Consider the following 9416-nt stretch of genomic DNA (forward strand, 5'->3'; position numbering starts at 1 on the left):
TAATCTTTCTTCACCGCAGCACGAGTTCCCCTCCCCTCCCAGCATGCAAACGCTCTGGCCCACTACRTGTGGCCATGCTGCACTGTTTTGCTACGCTGCTGAGCAAGAGCTGGACCCCCAGCCTTCCTCTCCCTCACCTCCTGGGAAGAAACTTTGCTGGGCTCTGGAGAGAGGGAGTGTGCTGGGAGGCAGGAGCAGGGGCACAGCGACACTGGAGAGCAGGACGGTGGGAAAGAGCAGACAAGTGCAATGCAGGGCATCAGGCTAGCATTCCTGTTGTCAAAATGTGAGCAATCATCTCAGTGATTCCTCATTTTACTGTCGTTTGGTATCACATGCAGCAGAACTACAGTGCTGTCCTGGAACTGCAGGTCTCCCAGCACATCCTCAGAGAAGGCCAATAACGGGAATGTAAGGGTTCAATTTCCCTCTTGCTGCATCCACTACAAACCTGTGTTTAAAACTGTAGGTAGGTTTCATTTCTCAGAGCACATGTTCCCTCRGATTGTCATTCCCACAACAGTGCAACCCTGCCAGTACCCTCCAGCTGAGGATCTGGCTCAAAGCAACCTGCAAGGCCATGGTTTTCCATCACTGCGTGATGGTTTGATATCAGTGGGAGCTGGAGGATTTGAATGAAGCCACATAGCAATGCTGCCCAAAGCAATGCACCTACCCTTGAGGGGTGTCCATATCAGGATACCCGACAGTGCAGCCCAGTATAGAGAGCTCCTCTTCCTGGCTCTGCCACCAATCCACTGTGACATTGAAAGCAAGTCACTTCATCTCCCAGTGYCTCAATTTTCTTCCAGTGCTTTGTCTGCCTGATCTAACTGTCCCCTTTGGAGCAGAGACTTGACAATGCCTAGCACAGTGGAGCATAGATCTTTAGTTTCCAAGAGGATATAAATCAATGTGTCCTGATTTTCAGAGAAGCTGTCGCTGGTGGAAGCAGCAGAAGCTAGCTACCTCTGAAATAGCAGGCCTTCTTTTACTTTGGTGCCCAATTTGAGGCCTCTGACAGTAAGTGTTGATCTCATTCTTTATTCTCATCCTTATTTTGCACTCAAGTCATTACTCAGGCTGCATTCAGTGGCATTGGCTAAGGTAGATTTTAAGCTAATGCAGAGAAAGCAAGTGAGAACTAAGATCATAGCAAGGAAAGTGGTACTTTGGCATGTTCACATAACAGTTACTCCTTCAGGTAGAACATGACAGTTATTGTAGGAATCTCTTCATAAACCCTAATACACACTCAATTATATACTCTTAAGATTCCCTTTTTGTTCCACGTCATTCAACTAAAGAGGTGTCAGATGGAGAAAGGCAATAATCCACAGAGACTCCAATTCATTTTATCTGTATATTCAGGGATAGTTATTAATAGCAAAGCTGCTGGTTAATTGTACGTGTCCTGTTACAAGAGATCAACGCACATAAAATAGCACAAAAAATATTTAGTGTCATTTTACACAGAACTGTTTAATCAGTGCTAAACTCCTGCCCTTGCTGGACTTCTTTTTGAGGGTAAAGATTTACCCTGATTGAACTGTCGCAGAAACATTGCTTCCCTCCCTGAGTTTACAGCTAATTTGGGTTGGTCTGCACAAGCTGGCATTATATTTTGGGTTGCAGTGTAGACATACTCTGAGGGGCTAGACCTTACAATATTGATATGCAGAGCCTTGATGTCTTCCACATTAAAAGATAACAGGGAGAGAAGGCCAAAGGGCCTTTCCTTCTGCAAGAGGCTGTGGACAGCATGGTTGTCTCTTCTGCAAGCCAGCAGCAGGAGGAGAAAAGAGAATGTGCAGCATATAACAAACAAAACTAACCACCCTGCTGTTGATGCATCAGCTATCTTTTATTTAGAATCACATAAAGTTCCTAGCCAGGGATAAAGATCCTGTTGCATGAGATGTCCACACATACAAATAAGACTTCAGGCTCTTTCACAACTTTTTTTTTTTTTTTAATAATAACAATCCCACAATAAAATCAGAAATGAAAAAGGGGATGAGAGGATCCCTGTCCAAGGCAAACTCCATTTCCACCTCTCATCTGCATCCCCAAATCCTAGTCCAGTTTTAATCRCTCCCAGCCCCCCAAAATCTTCACAGTTTCTTGAAATGAACAACAGCTTCCATCATCACATCATAAAGGTTAATTTCCCCTTCAAGCAATTATCTTCATAAGAATGCCAACTGCAGTCTTAAGGGATAGGTCCTAGACAATAAAGCTACAGCTTAAAGTGCTGGGCTGAAGACAGATTCAGACAAACAAAGCTCTATCCCGATGATGGATTCATTTAAATCCAGAGAACTGGAGTTGGAAGAAAAATTCAATAAAGTCTTCTTGATTTTTTCTTTTTCTCCCCATTAAGTTGTCGCCAGATGCCTTAATTAGATATTGTTATTAACAAGAATGTAACACACAAATTAAACCTGTTCCGTGCTTCATCTCATTTGGCCAGTAAGACAATTTTACCCAACTATGTTCTCCTGAGGGCATGGGAGCTGCTTTGTCTATTCTTCTAATCTCTGAAATAGCTCCAGGTTTGGACCCCAATTCATCTGTGCATTTGAACATGAGCCTAGCTCTGAAAATGTGGGGTGGTGAGAGAGGCATTTCACTGAGTTCAGACAGTTAGAAAAGACTTTTGTGTTTCATCTTGAAATGAGAAGGTCTAAAATCACACCGAAAATGGGGCTGATAGGACCCTGGCCTAAATATCCTCCTCTCTTTTCTGAGCCATGCAACTGCAACCCCCTTTTCATAGTACTGATACACAGAGGAGGAAATTCTTATCCTGACAAAGACTCAGGGCATATATGGGCTCTGAAATGCAAATTTAATCTAGTTTTTGTCTTCATTTCTTGGAGATATGTTGGCAAAGCATCTTAGTGAGAGAAGCACCAGTGTGTGTCACCTGGAAGTTCTGTTCTGACCTCTTTTCTCTTCACACTCCCATTTGAGGGTCTAATACGTGACACTTGACAGCACGTGGAAGCTAAACCCTTTCTCCTCAGCTTTACAACCTTGTGTCTAGACTGGTATCTAGAGGATAGATAATGAGACAGGATGGCACAGGTAGAGACCTCAAACATGGCACCATTTCATACCTCGCCTGCATGGAGGTAAATGACTATCCAAGCATCAGGGAAAGGAAAACTTGACCCTTGGAGCATGATGAGAAAATGAAATGGGTGCACTCAGTGTGGGGATCCTGCAGATAAAAGGAGAGATGGAGGAAGATGAGGTAGACAACACACTGGTAGGAGTACTACAGTACCAGTGAAGTTACTGGCTGTAAACCAATTTAGAGCAGCTGAAGAGCTGGACGTAAATGCTTATGTGTTTGGGATACTTGTACATTCTGTCACTAAAACAGACTTTTGGAATAGTTGTCTGCTGTCCTCCTGCCCTGGCCTTCTTCACAGAGCTGTTTCCAGCTGTCCGTGCTTTGAAAAGGTCATGGAGTCACTGTCCAGAAGTGCTGGGGCATTGACCTTTTCTGGAGGGAACAAGTACTGACATTTGGAGGTTCACCATCAACCTGTCAACATGGTGATCCCTCAGGAAGAAGAGGGGGGCTTCCTAATCTGGTAGCTCGACACAAACGGTGAGATTAAGCTTGACACTCTACATATGTATCTGAAAGAGTACTCAGGCCTTAGCAGAGCTGTACACATGCTCTAGTGATATCTCCTGARCTGTCTGGGCAAGGAGAAGGGCAGGGGCAGGAATGGTAACACATAGGTGAGCAGGCACATACCTGTGTGCTARGCTGGGACATCTCTGAATGGGGTGGGGAAGGACACTCCTGTCATTCAGACACAGCCCCTAGTCCACAGCTCCTGCTTCTGTCATCCTTAGGGCCCGGCAGGTTCCCCAGTGCCTGGCAGCCGCTAACATAATAATCACACCAGGGAAGAAAACTCTTTAAAATTTTCCTTAAACACTTTTCTCCCATCATGCCAGCATCTACATGTAATTACATGTGTGTTGCTGGTCCTAACCTGCAGGATTACCAAAGCCTTTCCCTCTCTCCCTCCCATCTCCTTCCGGAAGTATATCACCTTGATTGTTCAAATCTGTTTCCCAATCTTCTTTCATTCCACATTGACTTCCCAGCATGGCTGGCAGCAATAATCAAAGCTGTGACACATGTGATAGCCTTCTGCCAGACRAGGTATTAACAGTGCCTTTAGATCTAAGCCCAGTTCATATCCACCCAGTAAATAGTCTTCCCAGCAACATCCTCAAATCCATGGTCAGTTCATCAGAAAACACTTGCCCCACTTTCACAAAAGGCCTGTAAATGAGGCAAATATAAAGCAGAAGAAAAAAAAGCAAGTGCTGGTTAAAATGACTTTAATGCAGGAGCAAAAGACAGGAGGGGAAAACATGTATTGTGAAAAYTGTCTCAGCTCACCTGATTTCAAATGCCAGCTTAACCTCCTTCGGTATCTTTAGACAGCAAAATGAAGAGGCATTTGTCTCATATGTTGATGTAAGTTAGGAAGAAAGTAGCAAGAAATGCTAACCCAGAACAGTAAAAGTGTGATAGCACAGGACAGCAATCAGATCACTGCAACCCTGAGCAGATAGCTTGGGTTCTTACGCCATGTTAACTCCTCTGCCACTCTGTTTTGCCTGATATTGTTACCAGTCCTGGCTACATTAAAGCTGAGATGTTCCTACATATGCTGCAGTCATAACTTCAGTTTCCCACAGAGATGTACTGGTTCTCTGGCAGGAGCCTCAAGGGATTCCCAGGAGCATCAGGAATGAGAAAACTGGCCAGAATATAATAAAGGACTCAAGGGAGAAATGTCCTACCTGGGACCACACAAGTATCAGGGACAGCCCAGGTTAGCAAGGCCAGTCCTTGTCATTGCAGGTGTGAAATCAAAAGCTCAGACCTGAAAGCATTCTCTCTATTCCCTTCAACTTCCACCAGCAGACAGGGAACCTTTTCTCCTGATTCTGGTCTGACCACATACACACTCTCATTGCTTCAGGAGCCATACCCCATCAGTTTATGCAGCTCCTTTACCTTTCTGGAGCTTCTTTCATGTCATCCTTTGTTTTACCACCATTTCTCACTCTTCTGCTCTCCTGTCTGTGATCTGTTTTCCTTCTCCTAGATCATCTTCCAGCCTTCCTCTGCAGTCAAGCAAGGTTAACCTTATCTATGTTGACCTTAAGAAGACAGAACTATAGTCAGTGACACCATCGCTTATCTATATTTGCTGAAATACCCCTCCTGATACACCCAGAATAGCATTTGGCTTTCTGTGGCTGATATCTCAGTCAGTCTGCAGTCATTCAGACCACACAGATCTCCTCCTTGATCATTTCCAGCTGAGCATCTCCCATATTATAGCTGAGGCTATTACAAGTCCTCAGATTTGTGACTTTCATCTCAAACTTTTTGTCTTTTGTCTCATTTCTATTGTTCTTGTCCTCAAGGTCATGTAGTTCTTTCTGCCTCGTRTTCTCATTCTCCTCTGTATTGCCAAAATTTTCCAGTTCTTTGCCACTGGGGAATTTTAGCCTTGTGATCCTGCTTTCCCTGCAAAGATCATCCACAAGAAGAAAAGAAGATTGGTTCCAAAACTGTTCTGTGAGAAATTTTTAAATAAATTCCCTCCAGAGAGTTGTACCTCACCTTACAGTTTACTAATCCTCATTTCCTCCAGCTTCACTAATATTTTCCCACATGGCACCTATCAGATACCTTACTGAAAACTAGATAAAAAGAGATCAACAGCTTTTCCTTTGTCTAGAAAATCAGGTATCTTATCAAAACAAAGTTATCGTGGTAGTCTGACACAATCTACATTTTGTAAACCTGTGTTGCATCTTATCTCGTTTCCCCTTTATCTTTGGGTATTTAATTGGTCTTTCCTTCAAAATTCACTCTGAAATCTTGAGTCAAGGTTAGACTAAGAGGCATGTGGCTAACTGGATAACTTTTTCTCCACAACTTACTACTTCTACTACTCTCTGCTCATTAGACGTGACCCCTATGAGTTGTTATTAATCACCTTTTCTATTGGACCTCCACTTCAAAGAGACGGTTCTTTCTGACCTACAGCTCCATGAAACTCAGTCCTTTCAGGTGTAGTCTAGTGTTAAAGCCTGGTTGGGGGTATATTCCAGGAGAAAGAAATTGCCTAGTTAACCCTTGAAGGGTGCTAGGATGTGACGGACAGAGACAGAGGTCCATGAAATAAGTATTTTGGGAACCTGGCTCTGCTGAGATCCAGCATAAGAGTGAACAGAAAGGAGGCTCATTCCACTGCTCATAAAAACAGAGAGTGCAGGGTATTAACGAGGTGAAACCGGTCTGTTTTGTTTGTGAGCAGCTTTTAAAATGTTAGACTTATTAGTGACAGTTGTCAAAGTGCTGCTTGCAAAGTTCCCCACTGTCACAAGTGACTGCCAGAGCTTTAATGTTAATTGGACAGATTGTCTCGGATTTTGAAGAGAAAGCTGTGATTAATGAAACAACTGTTAACGAGGCTGGAGGAAAGCAGACCCTTCACYTTCCTTCTTCTGAGGGGAGATAAACAACAACTGGCTTTGCCTGCCCTTAAGAAATTGCTGATGAGGGGCCTCCTTAAGAGAGAGGCCAAAACCAGGTTACAGAGATGAATTCAAGGCATGGAGAGATATGAAGCACCTCATGTCTCCAAGTGGAGGCAAACAACCACACTAACTTTTGCATTTTTATCACGGGGCAAATCTTCCCAGGTTTATCCGAGATTTAGAACTAGCTAGGAAAAAGAATTCTGTACCTTAGGATTTAGGAGATTTTTYCATCCTATTCCAAATRTTTCAGCTTATTAGAACCATGGCTGATCTAGATACACCTAAGTGTCTGRGGCTTTGCACCAGACTCTCACTGGAATTTCCTGACTCTGAAAAACTGAGGGGAAAATCTGGTTTCCATGATGCATCTCTGGCCCCACATAGATTCTCCACAGTCCTTTCCATTCTGTGGTTATTTGCAGTGGTCTCACAGAGGCACAGTTTGCTCCTCTAATTCAGCAGTGTCTTTTATGCTGCTGGATCACATATTTACACCATGCCAGAGTGGCATGAGCTGGCCAGAGCAATCAATATAGTTCTCCTTGGATATAAAAGCTGGAGGAGATGTGTGCCTTCCTTAGTCTCTCTTTTATCATTCGCTTTCCCCATCCAKGAACCCTTGGTCTCTGCACACCAACCCTCTGGCACTACAGCCCTCCCTGAATTCCAGAACTGTGTCCTACAGATTTCTGAAGATGTCCATCACAGGACACAGACCATAAAACAGAAGGGAGCTTCACCATCCATTATACACCCTTCCTGCTCATCTAGGAATTCAGCCCCTGAACACACACAGGCTAAAAATATTTCCTTTTGGTTTCAGAGAGAAAGTACACTATTGTGTGTGGGAGTAACCAGCTCTCCCTTGGCTTTTGTTTCCAGCCTACCTTGTGCAGAAGTGGGAGGCTGGAGCTTTTGGTGTGTGAGTTCTCCCAGGGTCTTCCTGCTTCTTCAATGAATTCAACAGGATCTCTGTATGGAGCCACCTAGCCCCATTATCAGCACTTAAGTCTAAATCTTGCTCTCTCCGTAGTCAACAGCAAAACTCCAGGCCGACTTCAAGGGGACAAAGATCAGACCTCAAATGTTTGTCTCAAGCAGTGAACTAAAAGTTCCTCCCCCCTGTCTCATGATGTGCTCGCACTCTGAGGTCTCCGGTCATTACTCTCCTTGCTGCCTCATTACCAGAATGTGCCATTAAAGTTTTGCTCACTTGAAAATGATCTCTTATTATCTCTCCATGGAAATTGCCCCGGCAACAAGCTTCCTTCAATATCTATCAAGCCAAAGAAAGCCATTAGAGAAATTACAGTGAGCTGCACGGCTGCTCACGCCCCTTCCCTGGCAGGTAGGCTCCCCTGGCACACAGTGCTGTGTCCACACGCTGCTCTGGCTCCATCATGAGGCGAGYGGAAGAGCAACTGAGACTGCCTCTTTCAGGGTCCCTGTGAGGATGGTGCAGAGGAGACCTGGAGCCCAGGCCAAAAACCGCACCATTTGAGGCAAGGCCCCTGCCCCACAGGAAGGGCGAGGGACTGGGAGCCTGGTTCTCTGCTCCCGATGCCAGGAGTAGCATTTTTTAACAGCTAGCAAACAGGGGAAGGACCAAGACTCTCTGTGCAAATACAGGCACAGCTTTCCAGATTTCCCTTTCTGGTTGCTTTCGTTTTGRGGCATCTGCCATGGTGTCAGGGGTTGACACATATTTGTGGGAGCAACTAACTCAAGGGAGATCTTTTGTATCCTGCCTGCTGTTCTTCTGGATCTTGCCCTGACTCTGTTGTCATCCGTGTCAAACATTCACCCTGGTACCCCCAAACTCCCCCTGCAGCTGCTCTGCTCTATGGAGGACCCCTCCACTGAACCAAGATCCCCAAGAGCTGTAATTATGCCACTACATAAAAATAGTTCAAATTCCTTGATCCCAAAGATGCTTTTAAATCTGTGACTCCCCCTTATTCCATCTGTACAGCTCCCCTTGCCAAACTGTCTGGGCAGAGTGTTTTTACGGCTTAGCCCAGGAGAGGAGGGGAAAGCAAGAAAGAGAGGGAAAGAAAGGGAGATTGAAAGAAGAAAAGGAAATTGATAAACAAAGTCAAAGTGAAGCTAATGCTGGTGCTGAAAGCAAATGGGAAACATGGGCAGAGAGAAGCAAGCCATGGACATGTGTCCATGTTCTTAGTCACACCTGCTCAGGGACAGCAGGTCTCTAGAGCTTCTCAAAGCCTGCCTGGTGTGTGTGTCTCCAGGGAGCCTCCTTTTGTTCTGGAGCTGATTGTTCAGAGGTGGAAGGTGTATGCAGAGGGAGCGTTGGGAAAATATGTTTGCATTTATCCTCACAGAAGGCCTGCAACCTCAACAAATCTCATCTCAGTGGTGTTTCCTTTGCCGGTGTCACTGAGTTGAGTTAGGCTCGTACTGATAAAAAAGGCTAATCTCATGCAAAAAGGGACAGGTTTTGCTGAGCACAGACAAAAAAGAAAGCCTCTGGAGACTCAAGCCATGTTTAGGGCACTTGGTTCAGACTTCACAGGCTGCTCAGCTGCAGGAAAGGGACATGTCCAGAGATTTTTGCTAGCTTTCTTGGTCATAAAACAGCCAACTAAGTCTGAAACTCCCATGAGAGGATTTCATTTATTTCAGCTGGACCCCATATGTGCTTTCTTTCTCCAGCTGGCTGGCAGCCAAGTCTGCTAGAGCAGCCTTGGTGCTTCCTGTACCTGGAGAGGCTTGTAAGCACTCAGTTGGTTTCCACTTACACTCTATAATGGAACTGGAAGTCAGGGCTCCTGGGTTCCTTTCCTGCCTCTACCTCT

This window comes from Apteryx rowi, unplaced genomic scaffold, assembly GCF_003343035.1.
Source record: "Apteryx rowi isolate R43461 unplaced genomic scaffold, aptRow1 scaffold_16, whole genome shotgun sequence".
Classification (NCBI taxonomy): domain Eukaryota; kingdom Metazoa; phylum Chordata; class Aves; order Apterygiformes; family Apterygidae; genus Apteryx; species Apteryx rowi.